Source organism: Anopheles maculipalpis (assembly GCF_943734695.1).
Source record: "Anopheles maculipalpis chromosome X unlocalized genomic scaffold, idAnoMacuDA_375_x X_unloc_38, whole genome shotgun sequence".
Taxonomy (NCBI): Eukaryota; Metazoa; Arthropoda; class Insecta; order Diptera; family Culicidae; genus Anopheles; species Anopheles maculipalpis.
Genome location: NW_026060500.1, coordinates 20,001 through 30,000, shown reverse-complemented (window position 1 = coordinate 30,000; position 10,000 = coordinate 20,001).

The following is a 10,000-nucleotide window of genomic DNA, read 5'->3' as shown; positions in this document are numbered from 1 at the left end:
CCAAAAATATCACTAAGTTCGGGACTTGGGTACAAACCGAAAGTTAATATGATGTCCCTGAACATGCATATAAGTTCGAGTATTGATATTATAAACCTAACAAGAGATGAAGGCAAGTCGAATTGGTTGGTGAGAAACCAAAAATATCACTAAGTTCGGGACTTGGGTACAAACCGAAAGTTAAAATGATGTCCCTGAACATGCACATAAGTTCGAGTATTGATATTATAAACCTAACAAGAGATGAAGGCAAGTCGAATTGGTAAGTAAGAAACCAAAAATATCTCTAAGTTCGGGACTTGTGCGCAAACCAAAAGTTAATATGATGTCCCTGAACATGCACATAAGTTCGAGTATTGATATTATAAACCTAACAAGAGATGAAGGCAAGTCGAATTGGTTGGTCGGAAACCAAAAATATCACTAAGTTCGGGACTTGGGTACAAACCGAAAGTTAGAATGATGTCCCTGAACATGCATATAAGTTCGAGTATTGATATTATAAACCTAACAAGAGATGAAGGCAAGTCGAATTGGTTGGTCCGAAACCAAAAATATCTCTAAGTTCGGGACTTGGGTGCAAACCGAAAGTTAAAATGATGTCCCTGAACATGCATATAAGTTCGAGTATTGATATTATAAACCTAACAAGAGATGAAGGCAAGTCGAATTGGTTGGTAAGAAACCAAAAATATCACTGAGTTCGGGACTTGTGCGCAAACCAAAAGTTAATATGATGTCCCTGAACATGCATATAAGTTCGAGCATTGATATTATAAACCTAACAAGAGATGAAGGCAAGTCGATTTGGTTGGTGAGAAACCAAAAATATCACTAAGTTCGGGACTTGTGCGCAAACCAAAAGTTAATATGATGTCCCTGAACATGCACATAAGTTCGAGTATTGATATTATAAACCTAACAAGAGATGAAGGCAAGTCGAATTGGTTGGTCGGAAACCAAAAATATCACTAAGTTCGGGACTTGGGTACAAACCGAAAGTTAGAATGATGTCCCTGAACATGCATATAAGTTCGAGTATTGATATTATAAACCTAACAAGAGATGAAGGCAAGTCGAATTGGTTGGTCCGAAACCAAAAATATCTCTAAGTTCGGGACTTGGGTGCAAACCGAAAGTTAAAATGATGTCCCTGAACATGCATATAAGTTCGAGTATTGATATTATAAACCTAACAAGAGATGAAGGCAAGTCGAATTGGTTGGTCGGAAACCAAAAATATCTCTGAGTTCGGGACTTGGGTGCAAACCGAAAGTTAAAATGATGTCCCTGAACATGCATATAAGTTCGAGTATTGATATTATAAACCTAACAAGAGATGAAGGCAAGTCGAATTGGTTGGTCCAAAACCAAAAATATCTCTAAGTTCGGGACTTGGGTGCAAACCGAAAGTTAAAATGATGTCCCTGAACATGCATATAAGTTCGAGTATTGATATTATAAACCTAACAAGAGATGAAGGCAAGTCGAATTGGTTGGTCCAAAACCAAAAATATCTCTAAGTTCGGGACTTGGGTACAAACCGAAAGTTAAAATGATGTCCCTGAACATGCATATAAGGTCGAGTATTGATATTATAAACCTAACAAGAGATGAAGGCAAGTCGAATTGGTTGTCCGAAACCAAAAATATATACCAAGTGCCTGAAATGTCTATAAACCACACGAAGAACTCTTCACACACAGGTGCGCCTCATAACCTGGTACAATGTATAAGACATTGGTTTCGGGGGATTTATTGAGAAGAAAATTTTTTTCTCTAACTTTGAGTAAAACTGTCTCAGAATACATATTTAACCACGAAAAGTGAACACCGACAGTAAATAGCAAAAGTCACCCGACCATCAAAGTTGTATGGCGGTGTGGGAGAAGAAAATCCAAGGTCGTCTAATGTAGGGACGTAAGACACGAAATCAAAATTTTGGCATAAAATCTAAAATAATCATCAGACAGTGGTCATCCAAGGCATATTAGAGTCGTCTAACGATGCGAAATGCAATAAGCAATGGAGACTTTTTAATGATTTTTTTGGATTTTTGTCAAAATGTACCCTTCACAACTTGGTACAAGTCATAGGACATGGGTACCGGTATGACCGACGGAAGATTTTTGGACAAAAAAATTTTTTGCTCTAACTTTGAGTAAAACGGTGTCAGGATGCATTTTTAAGCATGAAAAGTGATCTCCGACAGTAAATAGCGAAAGTTACCCGACCATCAAAGTTGCATGGCGGTGCAGGAGACGAAAATCCAAGGTCGTCTAATGTAGGGACGTAAGACACGAAATCAAAATTTTGGCATAAAATCTAAAATAATCATCAGACAGTGGTCATCCAAGGCATATAAGAGTTGTCTAACGATGCTGAATGCAATAAGCAATAGCGACTTTTTAATGATTTTTTTGGATTTTTGTCAAAATTTACCCTTCACAACTTGGTACAAGTCATAGGACATGGGTACCGGTATGACCGACGGAAGATTTTTGGACAAAAAATTTTTTTGCTCTAACTTTGAGTAAAACGGTCTCAGGATGCATTATTAATCATGAAAAGTGATCTCCGACAGTAAATAGCGAAAGTTACCCGACCATCAAAGTTGCATGGCGGTGCAGGAGACGAAAATCCAAGGTCGTCTAATGTAGGGACGTAAGACACGAAATCAAAATTTTGGCATAAAAGCTAAAATAATCATCAGACAGTGGTCATCCAAGGCATATTAGAGTCGTCTAACGATGCGAAATGCAATAAGCAATAGCGACTTTTTAATGATTTTTTTGGATTTTTGTCAAAATTTACCCTTCACAACTTGGTATAAGTCATAGGACATGGGTACCGGTATGACCGACGGAAGATTTTTGGACAAAAAATTTTTTTGCTCTAACTTTGAGTAAAACGGTGTCAGGATGCATTATTAATCATGAAAAGTGATCTCCGACAGTAAATAGCGAAAGTTACCCGACCATCAAAGTTGCATGGCGGTGCAGGAGACGAAAATCCAAGGTCGTCTAATGTAGGGACGTAAGACACGAAATCAAAATTTTGGCATAAAATCTAAAATAATCATCAGACAGTGGTCATCCAAGGCATATTAGAGTCGTCTAACGATGCGAAATGCAATAAGCAATAGCGACTTTTTAATGATTTTTTTGGATTTTTGTCAAAATGTACCCTTCACAACTTGGTACAAGTCATAGGACATGGGTACCGGTATGACCGACGGAAGATTTTTGGACAAAAAAATTTTTTGCTCTAACTTTGAGTAAAACGGTCTCAGGATGCATTATTAATCATGAAAAGTGATCTCCGACAGTAAATAGTGAAAGTTACCCGACCATCAAAGTTGCATGGCGGTGCAGGAGACGAAAATCCAAGGTCGTCTAATGTAGGGACGTAAGACACGAAATCAAAATTTTGGCATAAAAGCTAAAATAATCATCAGACAGTGGTCATCCAAGGCATATAAGAGTCGTCTAACGATGCTGAATGCAATAAGCAATAGCGACTTTTTAAAGATTTTTTTGGATTTTTGTCAAAATGTACCCTTCACAACTTGGTACAAGTCATAGGACATGGGTACCGGTATGACCGACGGAAGATTTTTGGACAAAAAATTTTTTTGCTCTAACTTTGAGTAAAACGGTCTCAGGATGCATTATTAATCATGAAAAGTGATCTCCGACAGTAAATAGCGAAAGTTACCCGACCATCAAAGTTGCATGGCGGTGCAGGAGACGAAAATCCAAGGTCGTCTAATGTAGGGACGTAAGACACGAAATCAAAATTTTGGCATAAAATCTAAAATAATCATCAGACAGTGGTCATCCAAGGCATATTAGAGTCGTCTAACGATGCGAAATGCAATAAGCAATAGCGACTTTTTAAAGATTTTTTTGGATTTTTGTCAAAATGTACCCTTCACAACTTGGTACAAGTCATAGGACATGGGTACCGGTATGACCGACGGAAGATTTTTGGACAAAAAATTTTTTTGCTCTAACTTTGAGTAAAACGGTCTCAGGATGCATTATTAATCATGAAAAGTGATCTCCGACAGTAAATAGCGAAAGTTACCCGACCATCAAAGTTGCATGGCGGTGCAGGAGACGAAAATCCAAGGTCGTCTAATGTAGGGACGTAAGACACGAAATCAAAATTTTGGCATAAAAGCTAAAATAATCATCAGACAGTGGTCATCCAAGGCATATAAGAGTCGTCTAACGATGCTGAATGCAATAAGCAATAGCGACTTTTTAAAGATTTTTTTGGATTTTTGTCAAAATTTACCCTTCACAACTTGGTACAAGTCATAGGACATGGGTACCGGTATGACCGACGGAAGATTTTTGGACAAAAAATTTTTTTGCTCTAACTTTGAGTAAAACGGTCTCAGGATGCATTATTAATCATGAAAAGTGATCTCCGACAGTAAATAGCGAAAGTTACCCGACCATCAAAGTTGCATGGCGGTGCAGGAGACGAAAATCCAAGGTCGTCTAATGTAGGGACGTAAGACACGAAATCAAAATTTTGGCATAAAAGCTAAAATAATCATCAGACAGTGGTCATCCAAGGCATATAAGAGTCGTCTAACGATGCTGAATGCAATAAGCAATAGCGACTTTTTAATGATTTTTTTGGATTTTTGTCAAAATGTACCCTTCACAACTTGGTACAAGTCATAGGACATGGGTACCGGTATGACCGACGGAAGATTTTTGGACAAAAAATTTTTTTGCTCTAACTTTGAGTAAAACGGTCTCAGGATGCATTATTAATCATGAAAAGTGATCTCCGACAGTAAATAGCGAAAGTTACCCGACCATCAAAGTTGCATGGCGGTGCAGGAGACGAAAATCCAAGGTCGTCTAATGTAGGGACGTAAGACACGAAATCAAAATTTTGGCATAAAAGCTAAAATAATCATCAGACAGTGGTCATCCAAGGCATATTAGAGTCGTCTAACGATGCTGAATGCAATAAGCAATAGCGACTTTTTAATGATTTTTTTGGATTTTTGTCAAAATTTACCCTTCACAACTTGGTACAAGTCATAGGACATGGGTACCGGTATGACCGACGGAAGATTTTTGGACAAAAAATTTTTTTGCTCTAACTTTGAGTAAAACGGTGTCAGGATGCATTTTTAAGCATGAAAAGTGATCTCCGACAGTAAATAGCGAAAGTTACCCGACCATCAAAGTTGCATGGCGGTGCAGGAGACGAAAATCCAAGGTCGTCTAATGTAGGGACGTAAGACACGAAATCAAAATTTTGGCATAAAAGCTAAAATAATCATCAGACAGTGGTCATCCAAGGCATATTAGAGTCGTCTAACGATGCTGAATGCAATAAGCAATAGCGACTTTTTAATGATTTTTTTGGATTTTTGTCAAAATTTACCCTTCACAACTTGGTACAAGTCATAGGACATGGGTACCGGTATGACCGACGGAAGATTTTTGGACAAAAAATTTTTTTGCTCTAACTTTGAGTAAAACGGTCTCAGGATGCATTATTAATCATGAAAAGTGATCTCCGACAGTAAATAGCGAAAGTTACCCGACCATCAAAGTTGCATGGCGGTGCAGGAGACGAAAATCCAAGGTCGTCTAATGTAGGGACGTAAGACACGAAATCAAAATTTTGGCATAAAAGCTAAAATAATCATCAGACAGTGGTCATCCAAGGCATATTAGAGTCGTCTAACGATGCGAAATGCAATAAGCAATAGCGACTTTTTAATGATTTTTTTGGATTTTTGTCAAAATTTACCCTTCACAACTTGGTATAAGTCATAGGACATGGGTACCGGTATGACCGACGGAAGATTTTTGGACAAAAAATTTTTTTGCTCTAACTTTGAGTAAAACGGTGTCAGGATGCATTATTAATCATGAAAAGTGATCTCCGACAGTAAATAGCGAAAGTTACCCGACCATCAAAGTTGCATGGCGGTGCAGGAGACGAAAATCCAAGGTCGTCTAATGTAGGGACGTAAGACACGAAATCAAAATTTTGGCATAAAATCTAAAATAATCATCAGACAGTGGTCATCCAAGGCATATAAGAGTTGTCTAACGATGCTGAATGCAATAAGCAATAGCGACTTTTTAATGATTTTTTTGGATTTTTGTCAAAATTTACCCTTCACAACTTGGTACAAGTCATAGGACATGGGTACCGGTATGACCGACGGAAGATTTTTGGACAAAAAATTTTTTTGCTCTAACTTTGAGTAAAACGGTCTCAGGATGCATTATTAATCATGAAAAGTGATCTCCGACAGTAAATAGCGAAAGTTACCCGACCATCAAAGTTGCATGGCGGTGCAGGAGACGAAAATCCAAGGTCGTCTAATGTAGGGACGTAAGACACGAAATCAAAATTTTGGCATAAAAGCTAAAATAATCATCAGACAGTGGTCATCCAAGGCATATTAGAGTCGTCTAACGATGCGAAATGCAATAAGCAATAGCGACTTTTTAATGATTTTTTTGGATTTTTGTCAAAATTTACCCTTCACAACTTGGTATAAGTCATAGGACATGGGTACCGGTATGACCGACGGAAGATTTTTGGACAAAAAATTTTTTTGCTCTAACTTTGAGTAAAACGGTGTCAGGATGCATTATTAATCATGAAAAGTGATCTCCGACAGTAAATAGCGAAAGTTACCCGACCATCAAAGTTGCATGGCGGTGCAGGAGACGAAAATCCAAGGTCGTCTAATGTAGGGACGTAAGACACGAAATCAAAATTTTGGCATAAAATCTAAAATAATCATCAGACAGTGGTCATCCAAGGCATATTAGAGTCGTCTAACGATGCGAAATGCAATAAGCAATAGCGACTTTTTAATGATTTTTTTGGATTTTTGTCAAAATGTACCCTTCACAACTTGGTACAAGTCATAGGACATGGGTACCGGTATGACCGACGGAAGATTTTTGGACAAAAAATTTTTTTGCTCTAACTTTGAGTAAAACGGTGTCAGGATGCATTATTAATCATGAAAAGTGATCTCCGACAGTAAATAGTGAAAGTTACCCGACCATCAAAGTTGCATGGCGGTGCAGGAGACGAAAATCCAAGGTCGTCTAATGTAGGGACGTAAGACACGAAATCAAAATTTTGGCATAAAATCTAAAATAATCATCAGACAGTGGTCATCCAAGGCATATAAGAGTTGTCTAACGATGCTGAATGCAATAAGCAATAGCGACTTTTTAATGATTTTTTTGGATTTTTGTCAAAATTTACCCTTCACAACTTGGTACAAGTCATAGGACATGGGTACCGGTATGACCGACGGAAGATTTTTGGACAAAAAATTTTTTTGCTCTAACTTTGAGTAAAACGGTCTCAGGATGCATTATTAATCATGAAAAGTGATCTCCGACAGTAAATAGCGAAAGTTACCCGACCATCAAAGTTGCATGGCGGTGCAGGAGACGAAAATCCAAGGTCGTCTAATGTAGGGACGTAAGACACGAAATCAAAATTTTGGCATAAAAGCTAAAATAATCATCAGACAGTGGTCATCCAAGGCATATTAGAGTCGTCTAACGATGCGAAATGCAATAAGCAATAGCGACTTTTTAATGATTTTTTTGGATTTTTTGTCAAAATTTACCCTTCACAACTTGGTATAAGTCATAGGACATGGGTACCGGTATGACCGACGGAAGATTTTTGGACAAAAAATTTTTTTGCTCTAACTTTGAGTAAAACGGTGTCAGGATGCATTATTAATCATGAAAAGTGATCTCCGACAGTAAATAGCGAAAGTTACCCGACCATCAAAGTTGCATGGCGGTGCAGGAGACGAAAATCCAAGGTCGTCTAATGTAGGGACGTAAGACACGAAATCAAAATTTTGGCATAAAATCTAAAATAATCATCAGACAGTGGTCATCCAAGGCATATTAGAGTCGTTCTAACGATGCGAAATGCAATAAGCAATAGCGACTTTTTAATGATTTTTTTGGATTTTTGTCAAAATGTACCCTTCACAACTTGGTACAAGTCATAGGACATGGGTACCGGTATGACCGACGGAAGATTTTTGGACAAAAAATTTTTTTGCTCTAACTTTGAGTAAAACGGTCTCAGGATGCATTATTAATCATGAAAAGTGATCTCCGACAGTAAATAGTGAAAGTTACCCGACCATCAAAGTTGCATGGCGGTGCAGGAGACGAAAATCCAAGGTCGTCTAATGTAGGGACGTAAGACACGAAATCAAAATTTTGGCATAAAAGCTAAAATAATCATCAGACAGTGGTCATCCAAGGCATATAAGAGTCGTCTAACGATGCTGAATGCAATAAGCAATAGCGACTTTTTAATGATTTTTTTGGATTTTTGTCAAAATTTACCCTTCACAACTTGGTACAAGTTATGAGACATGGGTACCGGTATGACCGACGGAAGATTTTTTGACAAAAATTTTTTTGACTCTAACTTTGAGTAAAACTGTGTCAGGATGCATTTTTAAGCATGAAAAGTGAACTCCGACGGTAAATAGCAAAAGTCACCCGACCCTCAAAGTTGTATGGCGATGTAGGAGAAAAAAATTCCGAGGTCGTTTAATTTTGGGATGGATAAAAATGGTCACTTGTGGTAAAGTGATGTTGTTCATTGGCTATAGTAAGAGGGTATGGAGTCGTGACACAAAAATGAAAAATGTATGGGAACGTGTTCTAAACACTGTCACAAGGTGCAAATCGAGTATCTAGTCGTACCTTAGACACCAGTTCGGGTAAATGAGCCTCTGCTTGGCTCATATGGATGGGGAAAAGTAAGGGGTGACCGACATGTCCAAAGGTAAAAAGCGAAAATTCACCCGGCCCTCAGACTTGTATGGAGGTATAGGAGAAAAATGTGTCAAAGTCGTTTAATGTAGGGACGGATAAAAATGGTCACTTGTGGTAAGGTGATGTTGTTCGTTGGCTATAGTAAGAGGGTATGGTGTCGTGACACAAAAATGAAAAATGTATAGAAACGTGTTCTAAACACTGTCACAAGGTGCAAGTTGAGTATCTAGTCGTACCTTAGACACCAGTACGGGTTACTGAGCCAATGTTGTGCATAGCTAGGGTATCGGGACGATGCCCTAAAACCCTCAAAGGATTGTAGTGTGTTGGATGTTATCTCCTGTTGGTCGTACGGCAACCATACCCGGTTGGAAGTACCGCGGACTCTGAACGTCTCCGCATCAAAACGTTCGCCATGCGAATATACAAATTGAATAAGCTTGACGTAGTGTAAGGTATCGAAACGAATAAGTAGAGAAATTAAGGGTCCGAGAGCAATCTCGTGATTCTACGGTGAGGGTGTGAGAAATGACACGAAGCTGTCAAGAGGTCTCCTGAGTGAGGAAGGCAATGTTCGGGTGCTTCGATCTATTGGGCCGGCGTGCCGCAGTAGATCAAGCAAATGTGAGAGAAACTCGGGTCTGCGGGGACTTAGTGCCTCGGTAGACAACAAACACACGACAATCGGTGGATAGTCGAATTCTGGTTGATCCTACCAGTAATATACGCTTGTCTCAAAGGTTAAGCCATGCATGTCTAAGTACAAACATAAATGAATGTGAAACCGCATAAGGCTCAGTACAACAGCCATAATTCACAAGATCATCCCCCCCATCAGTTACTTGGATAACTGTGGAAAAGCCAGAGCTAATACATGCAACATGCCGGGACCGCTATAACCCTCGCGGGTGGTGGAACTGGTGCACTTATTAGTAAAACCAATCGCCTCACGGCGGCTTGAGTTGAAGTCTGGATAAGGATGCCGATCGTATGGTCGCTCGCCGACCGACGACAGATCTTTCAAATGTCTGCCCTATCAACTATTGATGGTAGTGTAGAGGACTACCATGGTTTGCGACGGGTAACGGGGAATCAGGGTTCGATTCCGGAGAGGGAGCCTGAGAAATGGCTACCACATCCAAGGAAGGCAGCAGGCGCGTAAATTA